Source organism: Mycteria americana, chromosome 3, assembly GCF_035582795.1.
Source record: "Mycteria americana isolate JAX WOST 10 ecotype Jacksonville Zoo and Gardens chromosome 3, USCA_MyAme_1.0, whole genome shotgun sequence".
NCBI classification, from domain to species: Eukaryota; Metazoa; Chordata; class Aves; order Ciconiiformes; family Ciconiidae; genus Mycteria; species Mycteria americana.
The window spans coordinates 55,604,186-55,630,279 of NC_134367.1; the positions used below are offsets into that span (position 1 = coordinate 55,604,186).

The window sequence follows — 26,094 nt, forward strand, 5'->3', positions numbered from 1 at the left end:
CCTTGGAAATGTGAGTGAATTACAGCAGAAATAGTTTTATGATTGTGTGCATTGCATGAAGGAATATTAAAAGCATTTGAAGGCACAGCTAAATCATTCTGCGATTCAAGCATTGAATTTAATATGAGTGGAATACTTAGTGCTATTTTAACATTTTGTATCGTTTCCCGAGACTTGAATGGAATGTCTTTTTCCAACTTGCAATAGTGTTTATTACTCAATTATTCAATGCTTGCTAGTATAATCATAAAATATAAGCAAAAATCAGCATATTTTATGAAGCATTTTGTTTCATATAATAAACATATTTTTCTTTTTAGAAAACACTGTATTGGATTTTTTTCTTTAAAACACTATGGTTGGGGGAGAGTTGTAATTGCTATGTATTTTAATATCGATCTAGTTCCCTTTCAGTGTCCAGCTACAGGAATTCGTGTTTGTCCTACCTTTTAGTTGAATGAAAGCTGTCCCTCGATAGAGGGAGTGTCTGCTTGCCAGCTGTCACCGAAAGTCCCTGCTTTCTTAACTCAGAGGTGCTCCTCTTGCAGCAGGCATGATTCACAGGAGTGCTCAGCAGGCATTTCAGAAGAGTTAGAAGGAGGCAGCCCTCTTATTCAAAAACCCTTTTTTGGTGGCTTTTGGACTTTTTAACTTATTGAAAAGCTGAGTTGAATCATATGCTGGCTACTGACTGATGGGTCTGCCTTCTGATTCAGTTCCAGGAGAGAGTAATTTTTTGTTTCCCAGCAGAAAATGGCTCTGTATGAGAGGTGGAAGGGGATTGCGGATTCTCACTCATTTAACCCCTGTGTTCTTATTTATCTGTGTTAAAGAGGAGCATGAAATTTATTTGACATGTCTTTCTAATGGGATGGGCTTTTTTGGAGAGTAGAAAACAAATTCCTTTATGTTCTGTAACCAATAAAAATTGGTTCTTAGGAGAAAAAGTTACAGCATTTTCACATGTTTGTTACTCTATTCATATTCTTGTAGCAAACCTCAGATTTCAGAAATCTACTTCTATGAATGTACGGGTCAGATACAATATCTGTGAATTTTTTCCATATTAAGGAATGATAGGTAAGTCCAAAGTATTAGTGTTTCCTGGAATCCAAGAGAATAATCTCAGAACAAGATCTTTTCTTCCTCTCCGTTACCACTTCTGAATCTATTAATTCAAGTGTTGGATTTGGATGATTTTAAAATTCCATCTTTTAAACACTGGTTTCATGCCTGTGATAGTCCCATACCAGACTTTCAAAGATGACTAGGCTGTGCTTTACTGAATCCATATTTTATCTCTTGTTTTTATCTTGTTATCTCTTATATATCTCTTATGCTGATACTTATATTCAGCATAAACAGTTCTTTATTATCAAAGGAAGAAAACCTTGCTTTTTCAGTCACTGCCATAGCCCCTGGGAAAATGAAAAAAAAGATTAGAAAATTAAGTATAAATCTTGAAGGTGACAGTGCAGGGTGTGAATTATCATAATATCCCTTGGTTGAGGCAGATTCATCTTTTTTACAGTCACTGTTTCATTTTGACATTTCTCTGATGTGAGACTTGTAACTACATCTTAGGGGTGCTTCTTAAACACCATTAGAGTTATTACATCATGCTATTTCAAAATGCAATATCAGAAAAGTTATATACTTCTATTAATTTATATAGACAAATCTAATTGTCATGTTCCCTGCACCTTACTTTGAGACATATTTCAAGCCATTTTTCAAAATTCAGTGCAAAATCCTTCAGAATTTAGATATCAAAATTATATTGGCTGTGTGACCTTGAATTTTATCTGCAACAATATGGGAAATACTTTTTACTTCTGATTCTTTTCTGCATGTAGCCAAAATCTTGTGAGACTAGTTTGTCTACAGCTTTTGATCGTGCTACATGGAATGTGTTATTTGAGAGCTGCTTACCTGCCTGATTTATTTCAGTTTAATATGAGTCTGTCCACTCTAAGGATGAGCAAGGTTCTGAGATAATATTAATTTCATTCAAATTGCAAGTCAGTTACGGCTCTAAACCTGAAATGAAAATCATTTGGCCAAAAGTTTTAGTTTAGTGACATAGCAAAGACGAAGTGGGAATGCCAGTGTTAGGGCATTGCTGGTCTGGAGGCAGCAATCCCATTAATTTCTATGGCATTTTTGGCAAGGACTTCAGGAGAGACAAGCTTTTCACTGAACTGCAGAACTTCTCTGCATTTAGAGGCACAAGGCTGTCACAAGGCATATCTCTTTCCAGGTGATCATTCATTTTTTGCTGTACCTTTTATCATCCTTCAGGGTCTGAGGGCTTGACATGCAGAAGGGCAGAACAGAAGGGCGTAGTACAAGTGAATGGGATTTCTGTTTATAAATAAGTTCAGAAGAAAGAAAAAAATATGTCAAGGAAAGGGGCACCCAGAATTAGTGGATATACGTGCCACAGAATCTCTCTGCTTCAGGGAACTGGGGATTCTTGTAGCATGGGGATAACAAAATACCAGTATCTCATAGGAATCTGATGAATGTTCATAAATGTTTGTGAAACTCTCGGATGCCTTGATGGGTGGTAATGCTGACAGTCATAAGAAAGCCAATATGAATAGATTTGTGTGGAAAATATATGCAAGCCTGTAAAAAGCATACAGAAATAGCGTAGTGAGCCTGATGTATTAAGAAGAAAAACTTAAACTGCATGGTTATAAAGTACAAGTAATACAACATTATTTTTCTGGAACTTCAGTCTTAGCTGTTTGCCTCACATAATGGATGCATGACTTGATTTTTATTATAGATCTTATAATGAAAATGACATTTCCTGTCCTGTATTTATTGGGCTGGCCCTTTAACATGTATCTGAACTTCCTTAATGCATCCCTTTAAATTCACAGTTTAGGACTGCAGTATCTATTGTCCAGAGTGGTAAGTGCTGCAGGAGTGTTGAGAAAGACAGGAATTGGCAGCAGGTCAGCTACTGATCTCCATAAAATAGTTTCTGTATATGTGGGCCTGAATTCAGTCTTTGTCAGTTCTGAATTTTTTTGAGTTGAATGCACTTGTACTTGGCCTTTCACCCATCACTGCTGGGTAGTTAACATGGCTGGGATGAGGACAGGATAAACCATCATTTCTTTGCAGTAGATCATTGCTTCTTCCCCTCTCCCTTCATATTTTCCTAGTCCAACTTTCCCATGTCTGTTTCTTAAAAATTTTCACCCTAGTTCTCTTCAAGATTCATCATTTCTTGGGAGACTCTTTTGTTCATCTCCAGAATACCAAGGTAGCTGAGAACTGAGAAGCTCATTGCTCTCAGCTGTGGCTGCTTCTCCACTGGGGGAAGGAATTGCAGGCGAGGTCCTCTTCATGCTAAGGAGACTTGGAACAGGGTGTGTTGAGCTTCTAGGCAGGAATAATGAATTATGTAATCCTGCTGGCACAGCAGCACTACATGGGAATAGAAAATGCATAGGAAAGATGGAATCTTCGGAGAATTTTACTGCCTAAATCCATAATGCAAATTTCAGAAGTGTGTATTTTAGATTGTTGCTGAAAAGTAAAACCAGAGCACTTTAACACCAGGAGACAGTTTGTGCCGTTACATAAATTTCAAGGACCTATATTATAAAAAGTATCAGCTTATTATTAATGTGATTTTTAGGTGGTGGTGGTGGTGGTTGTTGTTGTTATTATTGTTGTTGTTATTCTGTGCAAGTAAAACAACGTTTTCTTGTTCTTTGCATTCATGGCAGTGGCCAAACCATTTTCCCCGAAACTCTCTACAAATAAAATGTTTTCAAAAGGTAAAGAAATTGGTCATGATACAGCTTTCTGGTGTGGAAAATCCTGACTGACTGGTAGAAGTTTAGCAGTCACTCATTTAGGAGTGGAAATGCCAACCCACCCTAGCTGTAGATATGGTGCTTTATCTATAGATTTATTCTTTTCATGCCTTTTTCATAGCAAAGGAAATCCTTGAAGGACAAACATTTTTAATCCTGTTTACAAATCTTGTTCTGAATGTAAACCAGACCTAGGTTCTTGTCTTAAATTACTTGTCATTGCAATACCTGTAATACTAGAAAAGACTGCCAAAATCAAACCATTGATACAAGCTGACTTCATTGCAGTAAATCCTGCATACAGCAAAGTGTATTTTAGTAATCACAGCTATGTAACTTTTTAATGGGCTATTATTTATCTTAAATCAAATCATGTTGTCACGAACACTGTAGTCACACATTTCTTTCCTCAATTCACACTCTACTTGACGTTTAACCACACATTTTCCTTGCTGTTTTAATTTAAATATATCGTTAGACCTTTTGATCAATGTGAAATCGGTGCCATAAAACACACACACACACACACACACACACACACACACACAGTCACTGTTCAATTCTAATTGAACATTGCTACTTTACTCTGAATACCTAGTTACTAACCCTATTATAATGAATTTAATGGCTGTTAGTTTTGTTTCCATTAGAGCTGTAGAGAGGTCGGACTCTGCTGCTCATTGTAGAATTCTGGGTATTGTCTGAGTCGTGTTGGTCTGCTTTGGACAATGAACTTTGTATTCAAAGTGAAATTTTTATTTGATTGGTTGACACATTGATACATACTTTTGTACATCTTCAAACTTGATTTCTGTAATTCATCCTTTTAGACAGGAATCATAATACAAATTTCAAAACGTAAATTATATATCAGTATAAAATACTTCAATTGACTTTTGAGATGTGTTGTTACTAGACACATTGCTTATTATTCTTTGTTAATGGCATTAAATCACACGTGACTCTATCCCAGTTTTCAATCACGTGAAACTATTTAGAGTTTGGGTTGGTGTTTTTTTTCCCCAACTAAGCATAAGTACATAGGATCCAATTCTGCTGTAGTGGAACAAATAAACAAATAATCATAATCTACTGGATTTTAGTTGCTAAGGAGGAAGAACCTGAGGCCAGGTGCTTAACTGAAATTAAGATGTTGTAGAGCTGTAGCTTCCTTTAGCCACTGAGTGTGTAATTCTGATGGAGACAGAGAGGTGATCACTAAAGACCTTACTCTGTTTAAACAGAATCTTTTTTGTTTCATGGTCCCCAGCTCTTACCTTGTTTTCTGTGAAGCTTTCTGCACTGTTTCTGGAGGCAGAAAAAGAGCTGTTAAAACCAAATCATCATGGAAAACAAGCAGATAGTGGCCAAAAAACTGTAAGGCTGGGTAGCATTGATCTAAAAGACTTGTTTAAATAGATAAACATGGTTTTTGTAAGAAGAGTTGTTTTCACTTTTTCTGAATTAGGGTTTATACATTTTCTTCTTCCTGTCTCTTGATTAAAGCCTTCTCAATTTTCTTTTTTTTTTTTTTTAAACACAACTGTTAATTATGATGATAAATGTATTTAATCCAAAACATGTTATTTTGGGAAATTTGGATATGTACAAATTCTCTTTCATCATTTAGGTTTCATCTTTCATAAGAGATCACTCTGCTTGCCTTAAGATCTGCCTAAGACATCTTTGAATAGATTTCTACTTGGAAAGGAGTTCTACTTGGTAGTATTTCAGTTTTTACTTTTAATTTTTCCTGGCGCAGAGTGCCAATAAATATTATGAAAAGTAAGAATGAAAAAAAACAGGAAATAAAACCAGGAGCTGGCAAAGTTCCTCATAGTTTTGGCATCTCATAGTGTTTGACCTCTCTTGTTTAGAAAGGCATTTGATCATTATAAGTTGCTTTTAAAAAATATTTAAATACAGATTTCAAAAGATGTTGTATAAATGGGATTTGTGCTTTACTTTTTTAATACTGAAAATTAAAAGATAGCTAAAGCAAAGGATGAAAGTGATATACCATAATCAGTGACAAACGGAATGATTTAGGAGACTGGTCATGAACTAAGATCCGAGTGTTATAATTTCTAATTTGAATTCACCTATCAGGTAGTCACTGAAAACACGTATCATCTGATAACAATAACTTTTCATTAATCCATGAGTCTTATTTAAAGTTATTAGAAGTCTTGACCTTATAACAGGTACAGCCCGATAGAAGCATTTTCCTTTTGTTACTGTCAGTGCGTCTTAATGGAAGAATTTCCATTTTTCAGTGGTTCTACTGCTGATGGCACAGAGCTAATGCCAGAAGACACTGCTGTTTCTGTTGCCGTGTCGCAAAAGTCATAAAGTCATGACCAATAGTCATGCACGTGAAATTGCAGAACTGTGTAGGAATACACGTGGGTCTATCATGATAGTGCCATCAGTCCTGATGACTTCATAAATTGCTGTAGACTAGGACAGACTACCTATAACTAAGCATTCATCCACATAATAACCTTGTTCACAATAGAAAGGGAAAATACCGTCCAGAAAATTTTGTTCATGCAACAGCTTAGCTTTAAAGTGTGAAGATATAATTTTAACACATATGTACAAAGAAGTTCAGAATTAGATTCAAAATAGTATCTGTTCTTGCTTTTCTTCCCAGAAATTACTGCAACTGAATGTTGCACACGTCATACACCTTGCTTCATTTGGGGATTGATTTTCAACCTCAAATTTGGAATTCCCTACTTTTGGTTTATATTGGATCCTTTATGTTGCTTAGTCTTAGGTATTTTTCAAGTTGCAGGTTTTTTTAAAAACAAATTAGACAAAGATTTGTCGGTTTCTGATTTTTATGGTTTTTAAAAGCTCATTGAGATTTAATAGATGTTGATGTTACAAAACTTAAGAAATGTCTAATGTCTTATAAATCTAGAAAAATGCTGTTTCTTGCAAACATTAAATCTGAATATATGCCTAAAGCATCATTTTGAGGTTCAAATCATGTTATGTTACTATGCTTGAAACTCATCTAAATAATATAGAGTGGCAAGGTTTGGGTTCTAGATAAGTTTTGATCTAGTTTGGGGGGCAGGGTTTGGTTGGTTGGTTGGTTTTAATTTTTGTATGGTGCAAAAACTTGAACTTTCCTAAGGACAACACATATTTAGAGTTTATGAACTGAAAGTTAGCAGCATTGCCTTGACTCTTTAAAAGAGTACAATAAGGGCATATTTTTAATGTTAACTGCAGTTTAATGGTTTCATTTCATTAGAGCTACATTTGTGGAAATTTATGAATAAATTTCCATCCTATATACAATGTACTGCCGTAAGAATTCTTCCTCCAACCAAAGCGAGTGGAAAGCCTTTCTGTAATTTATAAATCCACTTTTTAAATATTTAATTGCTTTCTCAGTTGATGATTATTGTAGTTTTGATGCTGATTAACCCTTTGCTTAAAGGTTCTCCCTCATATCTCATCTTACAGGTCTGAATTTAATTTAAATTATTCATGAGGTTTCTATGATGTCTGTCATTTAGAGTGCCTAACTGATTCCCAAGGAAACTAGAATGAAGCAAAACAAGACATTCATGGTCATGTCTTCTGCAGATACCAGAATTCTTTATTATTCTCCTTTCTCTGTTACATTGCTCTTGTTTAAGAACTCATTTTTTCTTTAATTTTTTTCTTTTGTTTCAAGTTTGCTTCATTAATTAGACTTTGCATCATGCCTATTTACACCGTCATAGGATAGATCAGCCCGACTACCTCTAGAAGTTTTTCACAAATGAATGTTCTTGAGGTATATGAATTTGTCTTTCACCCATGCCATCAGCTGTATTTATATTAACTTGGTGTGGTACTCTTAGGTAGTATTCACTGATGGCCTATTCCTTCATCATAGTTTATTTTCTTTATACCATTCAGACAGGCAACAGAAGGCATGTTGAACCCATATGGGGCACAGATGCCACATAATGCCAGTTATGTCACGTGGGTTTCATGAGTATCTGTTGTATTCCACTGAGCACAAGTAGGGACACTGATGTTGATCCTGCGGAATATCAGTCTTGATTAGTAACCTGAAATACTATTAACATATAAACTGTATATTCTTTTCTGTGTGCATCTATGTGACTTTCTCTGTGTTACCTCTGCTAGTACTTGCCCATGGATGATTCATATCCTATCAGTTACGAATGCCCTGTTCCATGTCAGAACGCACCAAGACGAGCCTTGCAGTATAGCAGAAGCCGAATAGATTGGGTTGTATCTTCAGCCTGGCTCATATCTTTTTTGTACAGGCCAGATCCTCTAACCAACTTCCAAACACCTCAGATTATTTGCTGCGGATTCCCACTTCCTTGTTTTCCTTTCCTCAGCTTTCTCTTAACCTAAACAGAACATAAATTTAGTGCCATTATACCAAATCTTACTAGATTTTCACACGTGGTCCATATGGTAGTTCTTCTGTTGAACCAAGTAACTCACTATTATCATTTTATTAATTCAGTTTTTATTACAATACTGGTATAAATAAAACATGAGCCAAAAATCTGCTTTTAATCCAAAAAGACTGATAATTTTCCTGTTGCCAAACTTGTTACTGGAATAAAATCTGATGTCCACAATCTTAACTCAACTTTAGGTAATTATTTCAAGTTGATGGTATTTCATTCAAATACTTAAATATTTTTCAGTAGACTAACTTCAATAGAGATTTGATCTTTCTTAGAAATTACATCATGTATAATTTCAAGAATATGTATCTTCTGGATCTCCTTCTAGAAAACAAAGAGAAAAAAACTATATAAAATCATTAAAATAATTATGTCTTTGTCCTGTGTTTTATTCAGAAAGTCATTTCAGACTAACTTTTATAGTTAGTCTGAAAAAATAATATTTACGTCTTACTTTTTTTTCCTAAGAACAAAAATTAGTTCTTGAGCTGTTTTGCAGTAACCTTATCCCAAAGTTAACGTTTATTTCTAACATCTCAGAAAGCCATGAAACAAATGCCATATTGATTTGCTAAACTTTTGAATCATGATACATATATTCTTGGGTTTGTATACTCTTTGTTTCAGTGGAGAGAGAGTATTTTTACATGAAAGTTAAAATGACACCTTAGTAAAGAAGAGATTCTTTAATGTTCTGTTCTGTAGGAAAGAGAACCAAGTGTTTCTTCAACAGTGGAAAAACTTGTGGTCTCTCAAAAGCTCTGGTTGAAATGTTGTCCTCAACTTCACTTTCCTGTACTTAACTGACACTTCTTTCATCCGTATGCTTGAAGACTACAATCCCATTCACCCACCAGATATGATCCTCCCTTATCTATGTTCTTATTTCCTTCACATACAGCCATCTCTCTTCAAACAAGCACCAAGCTATAAATGCATAATAAATTCTATCTTGCAAAAATATTTTAGATCCTTAGACACTCCTAGATCTTCTTAAAATTATTTAGCCTGATCCCAGGCTTTAGCCTGGCCTAAGCAGCTTTTTAAGTCTTTGTGCCATATAAAAATGCAATCTAATTCTGAAAAGATAAGCAGAGCTGGGGAGGACCGTGTTGTGTTTAGGAATGAAAGAATATACAACACATCTGCAACACATAGCTGAAATGAGCAAAATCAAAGAAATGCTCTCTTAGCTTTGTGTGAGCATTACTTTTGAGTATTTTCAGTTGCTAAATGATAGAAATTACATGTAAGTAAGTTTGTTAAGAGGGAATGATACTGCAAAATGTTTCTGTCTGCTTTGCTTAAAAAAACCTTCCTTCTTGAAAAGTACAGTACTAACATGGGAAACTTTTTCACCCATTAAAAATACCTGCCCAGAGCTTGCCCTGCTGTTAATGAGCCAGAGTTTGTTTCATTATCACAGCTGCTGCTGCTGCTCTTGAAAAGAGAAAAAAAAATAAGAAAAACGTAAAAACAATATATTTAAAGCTCATTACGAAAAGCTTTGTAATGAATACTACTCTGAATGCCAAGTGACATATTACCAGTGTGAAATGGGGATGTCATTAGAGCTCTGGAGCTGGAAGGCATGCCTGCCATCTGGCCTTCCTTCACGTTATGCAAATCAGTTATCTCTGGACCTTAGTCCCATGGGCATAAAATGGCTCCTACTGTACCATACATAGCATTTGGTTAATGAAAATATTGACCTGGAGCTTGTAAGTATGACAAGCTTTTAACAGAGGAACAGGCAAATGTACAAAAGCTGGAAGAGCAAGCTTGTCATCTCAGGAGAAGGATCTGTGCGTCTCTTGATCAGGCTGCCGAGCATCTTCTAACCACGGCAACAAGTACTTCCAGCCTGAGGGTCCCAGTGCCTGTTACCAGCCAGATTTCCGTAGAGCCCTTGGCATATTTGGAAAATAAATGCATTAACATTCATAAGAAACCTAGAAATTTCAGTGAGACTCTTCACAGAAATACACAAACAGATAGGCAGGAGGAAACAAAAGCACTTGGAGCTTGAAACTGAATTTGTCAATAGTAAAGAGATTTCAAGCTAAAGCTTCTTTCTTGTTCCCTTAATTAAGTTACCACATGATATTAAAGTATTGTAAAGCTAATTAGAAAATATAGGTAGATAGACAGATAGACAGAAAGAAGATAGTAATGGCTAGTTCAGTGATAGTAATATATAGTTCAGTCAGTTCCTTATTTTTCTATATATTTCTGTTAAAATATGGAAACTATATTTTGTTCTGAATGTATAAGAAATATGAAGACATCAACACTTGCAGAGATTTTCTGCTCTCCTAGAGAGTTTATAGCTTTGCCTCAAAAATTAACCATAAAACCTTGTTCACTTAGCATATTACAACTAGGCTTCAACATATACCATTAGTTCCGGCACAGTTTCACATGGGCTCTATTTTAAAATACTTTATCTACACAAGATATACTTATTCAATAGCTAATATATCTAGTTACAAATAGAGACCCAACAGTGAAGACTGACTGTCTGTATAGGTTTGTATGTACGTTTTGGATAAGATTGCCCCTAACATAATATCCTTATATCTTTAACATGAAAGAATAACACTGAAGCTTCATTTAAGGGAAACAGAGCAAGTTCACAAAATCAGTCATTACCTCTTCAATCATTACCTTGTTCACATGATATATATATATATTTTTTTATATATAGCTGGCAAGATAATGTGTAGCGTGGAAAGATAGTCAAGTTACTAAACATTAAATTAATGTTTATTGATCTCTAAAAGTGCACTCTTCCTGCACACCAATTTTTCGGGCAACCTCTGCCTGCTATTCTGCCCTGCTTTGCAGTGTTTACTCTTTTTTGTCATCTTATGCAGATGTCGCATTTCTATACAGTTTTGGCTTTAGGTCACAATTTCACTATTATACTGATCCTTATCCTGTCACCTTTTGAGATGGGCAAAGCAATCCTGGATGACACTATTTGAGATCTGTTTTCCTATCTTTAAATGTTTAGCTTGAGTTTCGAAGAAAACACAATACAGAGTCTACATCAACACAAAAGGGTAGCTTGTGTGGGTGTCACAGGGTAAATTGAAGACCTTTGGGAAATTTCAAAGGAGTTTTACAAGTGCAAATGTAATTAAATTCCTAAAAGGCTTCATTAGAATTGGTAACCAGATGAAAGAAAGAGATCTGGTTTACTACCTTTTATGTAAGCTCATTTGCTAACAAGCTGTAGGAAATCCATGTGAGGGAGAAACCATATGAGCTTCAGCTAAAATTTAGACTCAACCTATGCAACAGAAACCCATAGGGTCATCAGGTGTCCTCGTTTTGATTATGCAAGCAAAATTCCACCATATGTATGGAGCAGGGTGGGGATAAGCATGTAAGGGATACACGGCCACAATTCTCTGAGTATGGAGAAAGCTTTCTTGCATGAAAGCAAAACTTCAGACTGTAGTTAGAGCTAATAGGCCATGTACCTACAGCTGCCATATAGCTCTGACTACATAGTATTAGTGCATCTCAGCACAGTGCAAGCAAGATCCCTGATAAAGACAGAAATTAAGTTAACAGATTTAATTTTTTTATGACCAGATGGAAATAGTTTGTAGAACAGTACAGCTAAAATAATTAATTTTGAGATGTACATATCCCTGTAAATGATGTAATCGATATTCCTGACTTTGTTGGACTTTTTTTGTTTGTTAAGACACAGCACAGAAAAATCAAGAGATGTCTTGATTTTACCTGTATTTTTGGTTTTGCAGAAAGGTTATTGTGTGATTTGGGTAAGCTACTTAAACTTTTCATTTTTCCATTTCCCTTATAAAATCAAGATAATGTATGTTTGCTTCAAAGGACTTTTCAAAGATGCATGAAAGAAAAGGTGATATATCAAGTGTAACATACTCTTTCTAATTAATTATCTTCTTTTTCTTAGGTGAGGTAATGTAAGGTTGGGAATTGAAGACTAACAATTTTCTTTTTTGTCATACATTTATCTTACAATTCCAATATTTTTGTCATTAAGTGCATGTGCTACCCAAGATTTATACTACAAGAAGATGCATTTATAAGAGAAATGTAGATTCAATCCATAGCTATTTGGTACTGCTACAATTGTGATTGACATATGGCAAAATGACAAAGTGAGATTTGAAGTCCTAGGGGAAGAAATAAAATCTGATTATTCACAGTTGTTGACTCTCTACTTACACTGAGATGATTTAAACTGGACATGCTACAAAGCCATCTGGTGGTTACATTGTAGGCTTTGTAAATTTAATTTTTTGATGAAACTTCAAGCTTTCTTTCAAATTTAGATAAGAACATCAGAAATTAAGTAGATTTATCTCATAATGAATTTAAAACCTTCTATTTCATATGAAATTGCAAAAAGATAGTTACTGAAACAAATTCAAGTTATAATATTTATTTTAATTATTATATATATATTCTTTCACTAATGATTTAATTTGTTTAACAATGTGTATATACCAGAAAAGCTCAAAGAAAAAAAAATGCAAAAAAGCTTTTTAATAAAAAGTTCATGTGCTTGATCTGTCCAAATAAAAAAAAAAAAAAATTGTAAAGAAATAGTGCATTTGAACATATTTCAAGGGAAGGCTCATCTATATTGTTCAAATAACTTTTTCTTTGTTTCTTTCTAAACCAAAAAAAGTCAAAAAGAAAAAACCAACAACCAAGTGTTTGGTATGATTAGATTAACATGCCCCCATAAAGAAAAACATTAGCTTTGGATTCAGACATTTGATTCTGTTACTGTCATCAGAATTGACAAATCTGTTATTTCCCTCTGAAAACCTGTATAAATATACTAAGGTACACTGGAAAAATATTTCAAGAGTCTGAGAGATGGCTTTTGGGGTTTCTTTAAGTTTAAAACAAAAGATTTTCCACAGCATTTCAGCCCATTTCCAAATTACAGTTAGGAATTTAGTTTCTTGAGTCTTCTTTCAAGCGAATATAAAACTAACAAGATCCTCCTTGTGCACCAAGTACAGCCTCTTCTTTTCAGGCCCTGCATCATATAATCTATTTCATAAAAGTGTCCAGCTCACTTTTAAAACTCTCCAGGTTTCTCGCCTTCAGTAGCTCTTCTGGAAGGCAGTGCCACAACCTCACTGTTCTGATGGTTAAGAAATTTTCCAGTCTAAATCTGTTCATGGCAAGTTTATAGCCTGTTGCTCTTGTGCTCTTTCAAGATTAAATTGTCCCTCTCCCTTGCAGGGGGGGGGTCTAATGATAAGATGTATTTGACTACTCACACCATTCTTGCTCTTGCAGTGGTTTTTTGCAAGACAGGCTGTCTGTGTTTTGAAAGACTCTTGCAGAATATGGACAGCCAGATATTTACTCAAATGAGATCTCACTAGTTTTTTTACACTTGTATTAACTCTTTGCTGGTTCAACTGAATTTACCTTGTGTAGTGTGTCTGAAGAAGTTATTTGTGTTTTACAGAGTCCTGGGTCATACAAAAAAATGCATGTTTTCCTCCTGTCTGATTCCTGGCTGATGAGCTACTATAACAAAAATTTGTAGTAGTCCTTGGGGAGATTTTTCTCATTAAATTTAGAAGTTTAAAAGTTAGGCACCTAAGTAAGTCTTCCAAATGTCCTTTATGAATGACTGTAGAAAGAGGGAAGAATCTCCAAACAATCTCCATTCATCCCATTTAGACATGTGTCTAAACTAGATAATACAAAATTACCAGCGGACTTGTTCACATCTTTCTAGTGATTATACAAGGAGACTCAACAGCTGTGAAGATACGAAGTTTTTAGATGGACTGGATGAGATGAATCCCATCTTAACTGCAGATGCTGAACTTTGTACTATTACATTTCATCCCATGTTTACTGTTCCAGTCCATTTTTCCCTTCACATAGTGTTCTTCCCCCTTCACGCTGGCAGTGCTTCTCAATTTTTTTCGGACTTCCTATTTTAGGGGTGAAATCACAAAGTAAAATAGTAAACAAAATGAATGCCAAGACTAATCCAGGAGGAGCACTACTGGAGTAATCTATTTTCAGCCCAGAGGTTCCCCTTTCAGCACAGTCCATTGGCATTTCCTCTGCAACAGTCACTTTAGTCAGCACCTTCATAGTCTTTTTCTAATCTTCCTTTTTTCCACTTTACCTAGTACTCTCCATTGTGACACCTTACCAAATGTTCTGCTGAAGTTCAGATAAAATCTAATCTCTCTGTGTAGTTCTTTTGTCTGGAAAATCAGGTATCCTATCAAAGGAAAAAATCAGGCTAGTCTGACATGACCTACCTTTACTAAAGCCATGTTACATTTTATTCCATTGTCCATTTACTTTCAAGCCATTAATTATTCTTTCCTTCAAATTTTATCCTAAGATTAACATAGAGCCTGAGGTGTGAAAGGATAAAGAGTTTTGAGTCACTTTTTATTCTCTGGTGTTAGCACAAATCCTGTTATGATTTGAGCATATTTTGTAGCTCTAAGTAACATCTTCATTAAAAATCCTTTCTATTGGATCTGGTATTATATGGCCATTTTTCAGAGTTCTGAGATGAAAGCGGGCTTGTGAGTAGACTCAAGTGCATTAAGCTGTTTAAGCTTTGCTTCTGCCTTGACTATGATTATGGGCATATACTTATCTCACCACATTGTCTTCACTGAAGACTTCCATTTAATTTGGGGATCACATGTTGATTTCTACTATGGTACTTCTACTTCTTCCCTAAGAGCTACTTTTTTTTTTTCCCCACTAGATAAAGGACTTGTTGGCATTTGCTTAAGCATCTTTTTTTCAAGGAGTACTTAATTTTGCCATTTTGACAATTCTTTCTTTTCCCAGTCATTTTAGGCTCTCTGCTTTTTCAAATATCTTTATTTGTCCATTTGGATCTGGAGGCATTATATAAAAGAATTTCCCTTTCCTTGAGATACAAGTTCCAGTTAATACGTGAATATTTGATATAAAGAAATTCTGGTGTCCTTCATCAATGTGTTGGTCTTCTTAGCAAGTTTTTGTCTGAGGGGACTAATATTTTCAAATACATCTCAAGGAAGCTCTTGAAAAGGTGCTTTAAAGTATGTGCTCTCTGGTGAGTAGTGTATTTTACAGGTAAAATAGCTATGCATGTTTAATAGTAAAATTAAGCTTATATTACTTGAACACTTTTAAGAGAGTTTCTGGTTAATCAAAGTTTGTTTTCAGTCACTGTATCATTGTTTAATTAGAAAGAAAAAGGCTTTGATATTAGTGACCAAGCAACTTTTACAAAACACTTTGACTAAGATATAAACACACTATTTTAAGTCATTAAAAGGTAGTAGACTAAAAGACATTTTGCAAAGAAAATGGAAGAAAATAATGCAGTGGCACTACATCGCTCAGTAACAGATTATTATATAACAAATTACAGAATTATTGTGCTATAAATTCGCCAGAAGGATGTGGAAAGGAAAAAAGACCAAGTGCCTGTAGACATGTGCCCCACACAGTGGATGTGGCTCTCCCATGACAGTATGGAGCCTTTTGCTGCCTAGATTTAGAAGTGCTTTGAGAGGCCAACATGTTTGAGCGGTTTGCTTTACAAGAAAGGAGAAATACAATTGATTAATGCCATTTTGGACCACAGCTGCTTTGTTTGCTCCTTCATTTGTTTCTCTGAACTAATTGGACTATGATCCTGGCAACCTAGTTCAATAAACAAGGGAGTACAGTTACAAAGAATATCACAACTGAATATTTTCTTATGAAATCAAACCACCTCACCATCATTGACACTTGGCTGCATATTTTTTTCTTCTCTATTAAGTGGAGAGAAAGAGGATTATTTAGCTCAGAGAAAGAGGATTATTTAGCTAGTTTGTTCAAAGTCAGTGAGGTTTTGGAAAGTTGCTAATGAAGTACAGAGGCCAATATTTTCTTTTGCAAATGTGAAAGGAGGCTGTTCTGTGCCCCACTGGGAATACACTGCGCTATTTGCTGTATGCAAAATACTTTGCATGACAATCAGAGGTCACTGGGAGACCCTTTTTCAAAAATCGCCATATTACCAGTTTCTTAATCCAGATTATGGAATGAAGCAGAAACAGCTGTTGTTACCCGCTGTAGTATCCTGATGTTTAGGATTGGGATCAGCTAGTTACCCTGGGGCTTTTTCATTCAGCTTAGCCTAATCTAAAATGAAATAAAGATAATTAATTGCAGAATTTGCAATAAAGAGCTAGTTGCAAAGTTTTATGAGAAAAGTGAATGCAAGTAAAAGGAGTAAACCCACATAAGTTTGCTTAGCATAAATACTAGTTTAAAGGTTTCTTTCATCTCCATGCCCTCTGACACTGGCTGTATTCGAGCTAAGACATCTCATTTTCCCCAAATTATGGGTATTTGCAGAAGACAGTCAAGATTTGGGGCATGTCCTTTTCATCTCCATAGTCAAGATTCGTCTTTCATGAAAGAGAGGAGGAAAAGGATGGTAAAAGGGATAATTCCTATTCAGACAGTCTTATGCCTCTAGTCATTTGGTATTCATTAATACAATTCATTCTTGCCTAACCATTGTCTGCTATCTCCTGTTTCAGAGATGTTCATGTTTAATTGGCCCAGCTGAACAGATCTCAACCTTCCAGCCAGACTGGTTTTCATGCAACTGAACATTGGACATCAACAATTAGGCATCTGTTGTCTAGATTCCTTTTTTAAGCAAAGGAAAGAAATGGGCATTTGTAGCGTGTGACTCACATGATCTATTTTAGACATCTGTGTACACTGGGATGGGAGGTGCAGCATGCTAGAGACATCCGTTTGTCTCCACCAACTATAAAAGAAGCCTTGCCATCCGGCACAGATTTAGGGATTGTCAACCTTAGGTGGGGTGATTCCCATCCTTAAGGACTGGTCTTGTACTAGGCTAGGTTTTTACCAAAGCAGTGATTCATGAGGAAGTCCTCTCCTCTTCTTGCAGAGCTGGGAAATTTCCATGTCCCATAGAGAAACTTCTCATTCTCCCTCTTTGCTCACCCCACAATTACAGTGTAGCTGTACATTACGTAGCTGGGACTGTATGTGCATCTCAGGGGAGAGCTCTTGTTTAGGACTGGTCCAGAAGTGACCTGTCAATAGTGGCATTAACTGCTTTGGGAGCTTCTGACTCTTCTTCATCACAGTGTCATGAAGAAAATGAAAATCTGCCTTGGAAGACCTGGGGGGAAAACAGGAGTTCCCAGTGCTGGTCACCTCCGTGATCTCATATAGTTTCAGGACTTTGCCAGCATTCTGCTTGCACCTGCAAATGTTCCTGCAGCAAAGGGAAACAAATTAGGGTAATCGATATGGAAACTCAAACAAAGCAAAGCTTTCACAGAAACAGTGTTTGCAGTAAGTAGAAACCATTGTAGATGTTCTAAAACTGGTGTAATTGTGGACAACTGTAAAAGGGCGCATTTAGAAACATCCTTAGTGTCCAAGTATGAGCATCTTCAAACACTTTCTTTTGAGATGAACCTGAATGCGTGTGCATTGGTTCAATGAACTGAAGCTGGCTTAAGGATCCTAAGGGAGCTTATTACAGTGTGCTTTGGGAAATGTGAAAGTAATGTGATTATGTCCACACCTGACCTGGTGCAAACTTGGGTGATCTGCTAGAGCACAGATCTGATATAAATGTCTGTGGATCTTAGGTTTTATCCTGTTACACTTCTGTGAATTTACCTGCCTATTCTAAGGACAATAAAGAGAGAGTGATAAAAGAAAAGAGAAACCACCTGGTGAAGGTATTAAGATGACAAAAGTGCTTGTATTGCAACTGCACTAGTATTCCCTTCCCTAAGGAGAAGTGTATATTGTTCTAGTTCCTGGGAGTAATGACAACAAGGGGACATTCTTATCACAATTAAAAAAAAAAAAAAAAAAAAAAGAAAGAAAAAAGCACATTTTAATAAGGCAACACTGTTAGTGCTCAATTTATTCATTTTTAGTTCTAGATTTCCTAGTAGAAAAAAAGACATAAAGAAGAAGTAGAGATACTGAGCCTTTAGTACCCCTTTGTGGTTCAAACAATATTCCAAATTTTTGCTGGTGTAGATTTTCTTAATTAAAAAAACAGTAATATTCTCAGTATTCTAGCTGTTCCTCTACATTACAAAGCACACTAGGGCTTTGGTTGCTAAAATATAGCAAGCTGTTAATGGAGTTTTATATTTGTACTCCCAAGAGATTTAAATGAAGTCTTGAGGGTAACCACAATCCCTGGCGAGAATCTTCTTTCCTAGTAAAGCTGACCTGGACAGGACTTGCTTTCATGCCACATTTGAATTGTCCAGAGAAAAGAATCTCTGTGGGAGACAGCACACATTCTTCTTGCCTCCCTACCTCTGACCAGCCTAGCAGAGCCACTGCATCTTAGTCATTAGCAGGGGAGAGAAGGAAACCAATACTTCCCAGTTCTGGAAAAGAAAACCATTCAAGAAAAAAATACTTACAAGATCCCACAAACTAATAATGAAAGGTCTGTTTGATCACCAACAATTTACTCCTGACCTCATGAACTGGAAAATATTTTCTGTTCTCCTTGGTTAAGTCTTGTCAGTGAATTGTTTCAGGATTTCTTGGGATGGATGAAGTAACTTAAAAGGTGACTTGTTTAGGTTTTTAAAATATTTTTTATTTATTTATTCAGCATACTTCAGTTTGCTAATTATTTAGCCTGAGCAGAAGCAATTAGCTGCCAGTAGAACATTAGCAGTGAGCTTTCTGTGATGTTCCCTCTACAAAGTTAGCACCTGTGTTAAACTCTTGTTTTAAATCACCACCTGGACTTGCCTCAGTCTCTGCATTAATAAATTAGGAAAACTGGTTTGGAAAAGTGAGACAATATAAATGACTCCCCTCCTAAAAAAAAAATTAATATGCTGTTCACATACATTTTTATATCAAATAGATACTTTAAGGTACATTTATAAGGTGCACTTTAAGGTGCATTTACATAGTTTGAAGTTATTGAAACTGCTTTTTAAGTCCAAAGCAGAGATTTGCTAAATATAACAGGAAAAGGAACCAGAAATTGTGTGCAGTTTAAGTAGGATGAAAAAAAAAATTTTAATCATTTTCCATTAAAAGCAGATAGGTGTCTACTGAATGTTGATACTGGTGGTAACTGATTTTCTGACAAAACTAAAAACAAAAAATGATACATGATCATGTGCTATTTGTTGAGAATTACAAGTGTCAAAGAAATCTGTCAGGAAGCCAGATAAGTACTTTAACACAGAATTATCACTCTGGTAACTTACATCAATCTTAGAAGGTGACTTGAACTGTCTTGCTCGTAAATTTGAAAACAGTGTGAAATATGTCCAATCACTGGGAATATGGCATGCATCCACCTTCCAGCATGAAAGCCAATATGTGGCATTAATGTGTATTTCAGAGGTAAACTAACTTCCAAGTGGCTGGAGGATGCCGTCCAGCTACCTGCACAGAGAGCAAGAGAAACCAAAACCCAGGGTGAGAATGCCACTGCTGAAATCCTTTAAGTCTCCTTTGCCTTTGCACGAACTATTTGCCTTATAGAGCTCTGAGCAAAACCAAACAGGAAAGATCTTAGACCTGTTGCACTGCCAAATATTTCGTGGTCTCTGGGAGCTTGAGAGTTGAACTACGAGACCTGTGTGGTATGTGAGAGGTCTGGAAAGGATTGTTTCAAGTAGGGAGGCAGTGACGGCACTGCTGGATCTCAGTAGCCTGCATAGGTGCCAGACAGCCTCTTCCTTGGAGTTTAAAAAGGGCAAGTGAAGTGATCGGACAGCTAGTAAGTTTATGCAGTGAGGTCAGGTGAAGTACAAACTCCCTAATTACTGTGACCTCTCTGCTAACTAGAAGGAGGGAAAAATGCTCTGTGGAGTTTATGAAATTAGAGCTATATTTCTTTCATTCAAATATACCCTCCAGTCTTTAAAAGCTCACTGTTCTTCCATAGACCTGGTATACCAATTTTGTGATGGAGTTGTACTAGTTGCAAACTACAGTCACAATATCATTTCTCTGAGGAAAGGATGCATTAGAAAAAGCTGTGTTGCAAGGCTGTCCCACCCAGAGGTGGCTGTCATGGTATGAATGGCCTTTCTTTGGATGAGGGTTGCTAGCAGCCCTGGCCTGGAGCTCTCCCACCACAAGCTGCCACTTTATCAGATCCATGAGCAAATGTAAGAGCTCCAGTTGGAGAAGGTAAATATCAATGATCCAAAGCAAAAGAGAACTCAAGTGGCTTCTCATAGTAACTTTAAACTCACATAACCATACTGAGTCCTTAGCAATGCGTAGGCTTGGTACTTTAAATGAAAAGGTACTCCAAAATAAAGGGCTGCCATGCCATTTGTGGGAGCTGAAACATTGTGGTCACTGGGCAGCAAGAGCCATATACTCTTTTTACATGCTGTGAAGTAAAACTCAGCACTTCAAACTAGTTATGAAGGCAACTCTGTAAGAAGAAGTTCAACACGGTGTTTCACAGCATAATATTACCTCAACAACAGGCCTTCAAGTCACAAAATAATAGGAAGGAGGTAGAAGGATGTAGTTTGTGGACAGAGTCCAAGAAGCCATGACTTGGGTTCACTTTGGGTCCCTTAAAATCTCCTTTCAGGACCTCCCTAATTTCTAAACAGCCATGTGGGCAGTGTAGTGGTGATGTAGCCTGACCAGAGAAATTCTGCAGCCATGAGGCGAGCATGCATGGTTTTGGAGAAGAGATTGTAAATCATGCCACACACATGCAGGGTGAGCTTCTGAAGATCTCTAGCACAGAGGGCAGGCTTGGCAGAGTGTGACCTTTCCCATGTATGTGTCTGTCTCCTGTACTGCCCCAGTCATGAAGCTGTGCTTGCACCCCAGCAGCCCTCACGTTGCCAGATACTGTGACAGTTTTCCTTTTTTCAGCCTGTACTTTGGAAGCAGGAAAATAGTTCACGTTTAGGCATTAGACATCCTCCTAATGCTGCCTAAAGGTGCCTAGGGGCAATAAGGCATTCTCTGATACTTTTTTTATTTGACAGACTTTTTAAACTGACTTAAATACAGCTACAGGGCATGTTGAATTACTTACTGTCTTTTAGTCATTCTTCTTGCTTGCTCCTTGCACCCAGATCTTTGCTTCTTGCCATAAATAGAGTGCGCAAATCCCTGGAATGATTAGTGCCTTTCTCCCATGTGATCATAAAGTGTTTGGAGTGAATGTAATATGAGCCGTTTTGCTACTACAATACCAATTAGATCAGCTCCAAAATGAAATGTCATGAATTCTGCTGCTGTTGCTGCTCCCTGACCAGAAACCCTACTCACTCAAGAGGTGGCTCTTTTCCCCTTCTCCCTCCCTTTCCCAGGCTTGGCCGTATGACTTCCTCCAGTCCTCCTCCCTCTTTTCTGAAACTCATTGTTCGTAGATTGAAAGCAGACTCCAAAAACACCACAAACGGCTTTCTTCTGTTTGAAACAGCCCTTCTTGTGTATACTGTATACATGGAGTGACTTGCTAACAGTCTGGATCAGGCACCATTCGCCAGAGAGAGCAGGAAGGAGGAAGATGATGTGCATGTCAATCCCTCGGTCCCAACAGAGTGTAAAAGCACCAGAGTAAATTTTCTTCAGATATTTTTGGTTCTCTTAAAAATGACAAATCAGATAAAAGTTTTACTTCTAATTTGACAAAACGCAGATGGATAGTCTTTCTTTAAGAATTTGGATATAACCATGGTCAACAGTGGAACGATAAGTTTAACAAAACTACCTTGTTTTCCCTTAGAGTCACTGAGCTACTAACTCCGTAACGGTTGTTTTTGACACTTAGCCACTAAATACATTGCTCATATAAAGTTTTATCTGTTGAGCATCAAGCATTAGAATTATTTACAACTTTCTTTCTAATTCTTCTAATTATTGGGTCGGGCCAACAGCTAGACCTAAAGCTTCATAATACAGGTATGAGGATTTAACAAATATGTGATCATCAAAGAAGTCCCAGTCTGCTGCACTTTGTGAAACATTTGGTTTCTTGTAATATATTATTTAGCTTCTGATTCATATAGTTTAAGTACCCCACATTATTAGATGCCATTTTTCTGAAATAATATATATTACTTCAAGCCTGGTTTTAGGTGAGAATTTACTGTGTATTGGACTTGATATGTGTTGATGATAGGGCATCCTTAAAAATACTCACATTTGTTCTTCTAAAAAGGCAATTTTGGCCCTTACCCTTTAAATGTGTAAGCTTGGATAGATAGTTACAGTTGATTTGTTGATGCTGCTTTGGGGAAACTCTTAACAGGTGCAGGGCTATGTCTTTGGGGGTCTCTACTGTGGTTTTTTAGGTGATAACATCTGCAAAGTAGAAGGTTTTGGGGAGCATTGCGGGAGTTCTACTGTTCTTATTTTCTCTAACAAAATGGAGTCCTCAAAGTAGAAATTAGAATGTATGACTTTTTTAATTAATTGACTGCAGATGAATTGATGGAAAGGAGTACACAATATTTCTTCAGTATAAAAAAGCAGCAACAAAAACCATAATGAACTCTTAAGTCTTCAGCCTCCCAGAGGCCTCTGTCTCTGAGGCCTCTCAGCCTTAATTAATCCAGATGAGATTTAGGTACGAAAAAAACTTTTGTGTGTTTTACGTGAGGAACCTGATTTGTTTAGGTAGAATGATTCTACTCTCAAACAGCAAATTAAACATGCTTAAGCTGTAAAGAAAAGAAATGTCTTTGATAATAATAATGAGTACATTATACTCAAAACCCTTGTGAGAACAGTACTTGATGGAGGCAGCATTTCAGTATTATCCCAGAAATGGGTTGCCTTCAAGGATGGAGGTTGTTTCCTAAAAAAGCAAGTTAGTTCCTGATGAACATCATTCATCTTCCACTGCAGCCGTAGTATCAGTACTGTGATAGATGTGCCCTGTTTCCTTGTGATCTGCTGCCAGGGGAGCATTTCTTTATGTGAACTATGTGGACACTTCTGAAAGATTTTCACTGTATGTTAGGATTTCTAAAGGAAATGCCACTAGAAGACATGAGAGGCTGTATAAAATATTATCAAGCTTTAATTTTCAGGCATGTATATGACACAATCAAGCTGACAAGTAACCTTTTCTGTATAGCAACAATTACCTCTCCCCCCTGTGTGGGTACTACAAACTCAAGCAAAGAACTCGTGGCCACCCAGTCCCAGCAAACAAAGATTGTTTTCTGCATTACATATAAACCTGTTACTCAGTGCCTATAAACTAATTTTGATGGGAATGGAATATATCCTGACACACTGTTTTTTTTAAATGTGGATTGGGATTAAATTATTATGGTTTGGCAAAGAAAGCTTGCAGGTTAGAATCTGTATTAAATTTCAGGAGGGAAAAGGAATTAAAATGGAAAAGCTGTCTTTTAAACTAAAACAGATGACCATCAGTAGCCTGAACAGTTAAGAAAGTTGAAAAATTCTCCATTAGGAGAAATTGCACTAATGGTAATGGAAAGACTACTCCTGACTTTAGAGGTCAGTCTGCAGCAGGGCACCACCAGCAACAGGGCAGCAGTCGTGATGAGAATCCCTTGAGACCTCACCATGGTAACAATGGTAGGTAGGTAGACCTCACCATGGTAGCATGGTAGCAATGCTACCCTCACCAGGGTAGCAATGTCTTGTGGCCAAATCTGGGCCCAGTATAATGGCATAGAAGGATTTTTATCATTGCTAAATTTTAAACACTGTTAAAGATGCAGGCATAAATTTTCACTTGGTCAATCCTTAAGAGCATCTGAACAGTTTCTGTTCCTGGTTAGGACTCAGCAGCAAGGTCACTTCTGATTCAGGTCTAGGTTTTTTAGATGTGAACCATCAGTGAGACAACTGATTTGGGGGGCTTTTTCTTTTGAGCATTGCCTAGGTTTAGTCCCTAATGGAGCACAAGAGAATGGGGTTTTTTTCAAGTAATTCAGTTCATTGCATAGGTGGGTTTACCTTTGATCATTTCTATGGCTTTTTTTAGTCTTCTTTTAGAGGAGGTATGACTCACAACTGAATCTGTGACTTTGTGCTGTGAAGGGAGTGCGAGTTGCTTTTTAAAAACCTGTCTGTACCGAAATAATCTTTATTAAATGAAGATAGCAAGGCTGTTAGGTTTTCACCCCATAGTCAGTAACAGAAGCTTTTTAAACTTCATGTGTAAAAACCTGCAGTCGTCCAAATGAAGCATGTCCTCACTTTTTCTGCTGTTTTGTGGCTCTGTGTTACATATTTCCTCACAAGTTGAAAGGCTTCGCTTCACTGGCATATTCTCAGCCATTCCAGGTAATCTGACTAAATTCTTTTGCATCCTACTAAATGATGAAACACTGTCAGTAGACAGGGAGAGTCTCAGTAAAAGCATTCACTCCCCTGTGAAACTTGCTCCCTCTGGTGTTTCAGCAGAGCCTGTGCTTGGGGATGTTTGAATCCAGGTTTAAAATTTAATTACATCACAGTAATTAGGAAATTTTTTCTTTATAAGATTTGTAAAATTATTTTTTAAACTTATTGTATCAAAATCTTATTGTGAAATAAGATTTTGTTCAGTCAGTGTTTTCATAGAGACACTCGGGTGTCATTGCAGTAAATATAAAGAGCAATACATGTACCTTCCTGTATGGCTCTGAATGCCATCTTCCTTATAAATAATCCTTCCATTTTATTATGTTATTTCATTGTATTCCCAAGTTTTATGCTTACAGAATTAAAAACAATTTGTCTCATTTTGGAACCTTCATGTAGAAACATAGCTTGTTGTTTGGTTTTTGGTTTTTGTTTATAATGTAAAACTATTTGTATCTGTCAAGCTAGAAAAAAAAGGCATGAAAGCATGCTTCTAATTTAAATTGTTCCCAGAATATTTCTAGAAAACCTATTTGGGGAACATAAATTATCCTTGATACTGAACTGGAATTATATTTAAGAATACCAAATGGTGGAGAGAAGGCAACTTTCTGTATCCATCTGACATGAGGTATTTCAAGGGTTTAATCCTACTCACATTGAAATTGATATTACAAATCCCTTTTACTCCTTGAAGGATCAGGACCAGGCCATCAGGAACAGGCCATGTGGATAGCAATGGAGGTGACAGAAAATACTTGAAAAAGCAGGAGGTTCAGTGATGCCTGGGAAAGGCAGATTAAAGATAGTGACAGAGATATTACGAGCTCCCTCACAACTAGCCAAAATATTGCTCTTGTATCAATTTTAGTGGATTATTACATACTTTAATTGCTCTCTCACTGAGATCAGAAAGGTGTCCTTACTAAAAGCATTATTGGTGAACAATCAAGTTAAAATTTCTTTTGAACTTGAAAAAACAGTTTCTGTAAAATTGAACTCCTGTTTCAATTGATCAGTATAAGACTTGTTATGGTCCTTCAGTTCTCACCTACTTCACAAGAACTTGATATTTCATATTATGGCATTATTTGGGGGAAAAAATCTCTACCTTAACATGGTAGAAAACTTTGAATAAGCCAGTTTTCTTTTCTGTTTTTTTTTTATTTGGAGTGATGTCATTCTACATTAGAATTTGGATACGTGCTTACAACTCACATAAGATTGACTGACTAACATATGAGACACGTTGTGTAGACAAACTTTGAATGTAACAACTGAAATGTTTCGTGCGTGCCTAAGATTGTAAGTCACTCAAACAAGCTTCTTACTGCACTGTGGGGAAATACTGTCCCCTCTTTGGTTTAGTTCTCTGTGCTTAATAA

General features: G+C 36.5%; 1 protein-coding gene and 1 long non-coding RNA gene across 6 annotated transcripts in view; one reads left to right on the forward strand and one right to left on the reverse strand.

Annotated features, from left to right (window-relative positions):
* NT5DC1 (5'-nucleotidase domain containing 1) overlaps positions 1-26,094 on the forward strand; it is a 159,149-nt gene that overhangs the window by 60,775 nt on the left and 72,280 nt on the right. The window lies entirely within an intron of this gene.
* On the reverse strand, positions 1,428-21,465 carry LOC142408287 (uncharacterized). 4 transcript variants are annotated; one of them, XR_012775241.1, is made up of 5 exons: positions 21,411-21,465; positions 16,412-17,606; positions 9,669-9,736; positions 8,437-8,620; positions 1,428-8,230 (listed from the first exon to the last, which is right to left on the reverse strand). It is a non-coding gene; the product is annotated as an uncharacterized LOC142408287 (long non-coding RNA). The 4 variants fall into 4 exon arrangements; XR_012775239.1 differs by adding an exon at positions 9,844-10,204 and having other exon boundaries at positions 1,428-8,620; XR_012775240.1 differs by having other exon boundaries at positions 1,428-8,620; positions 9,669-9,731.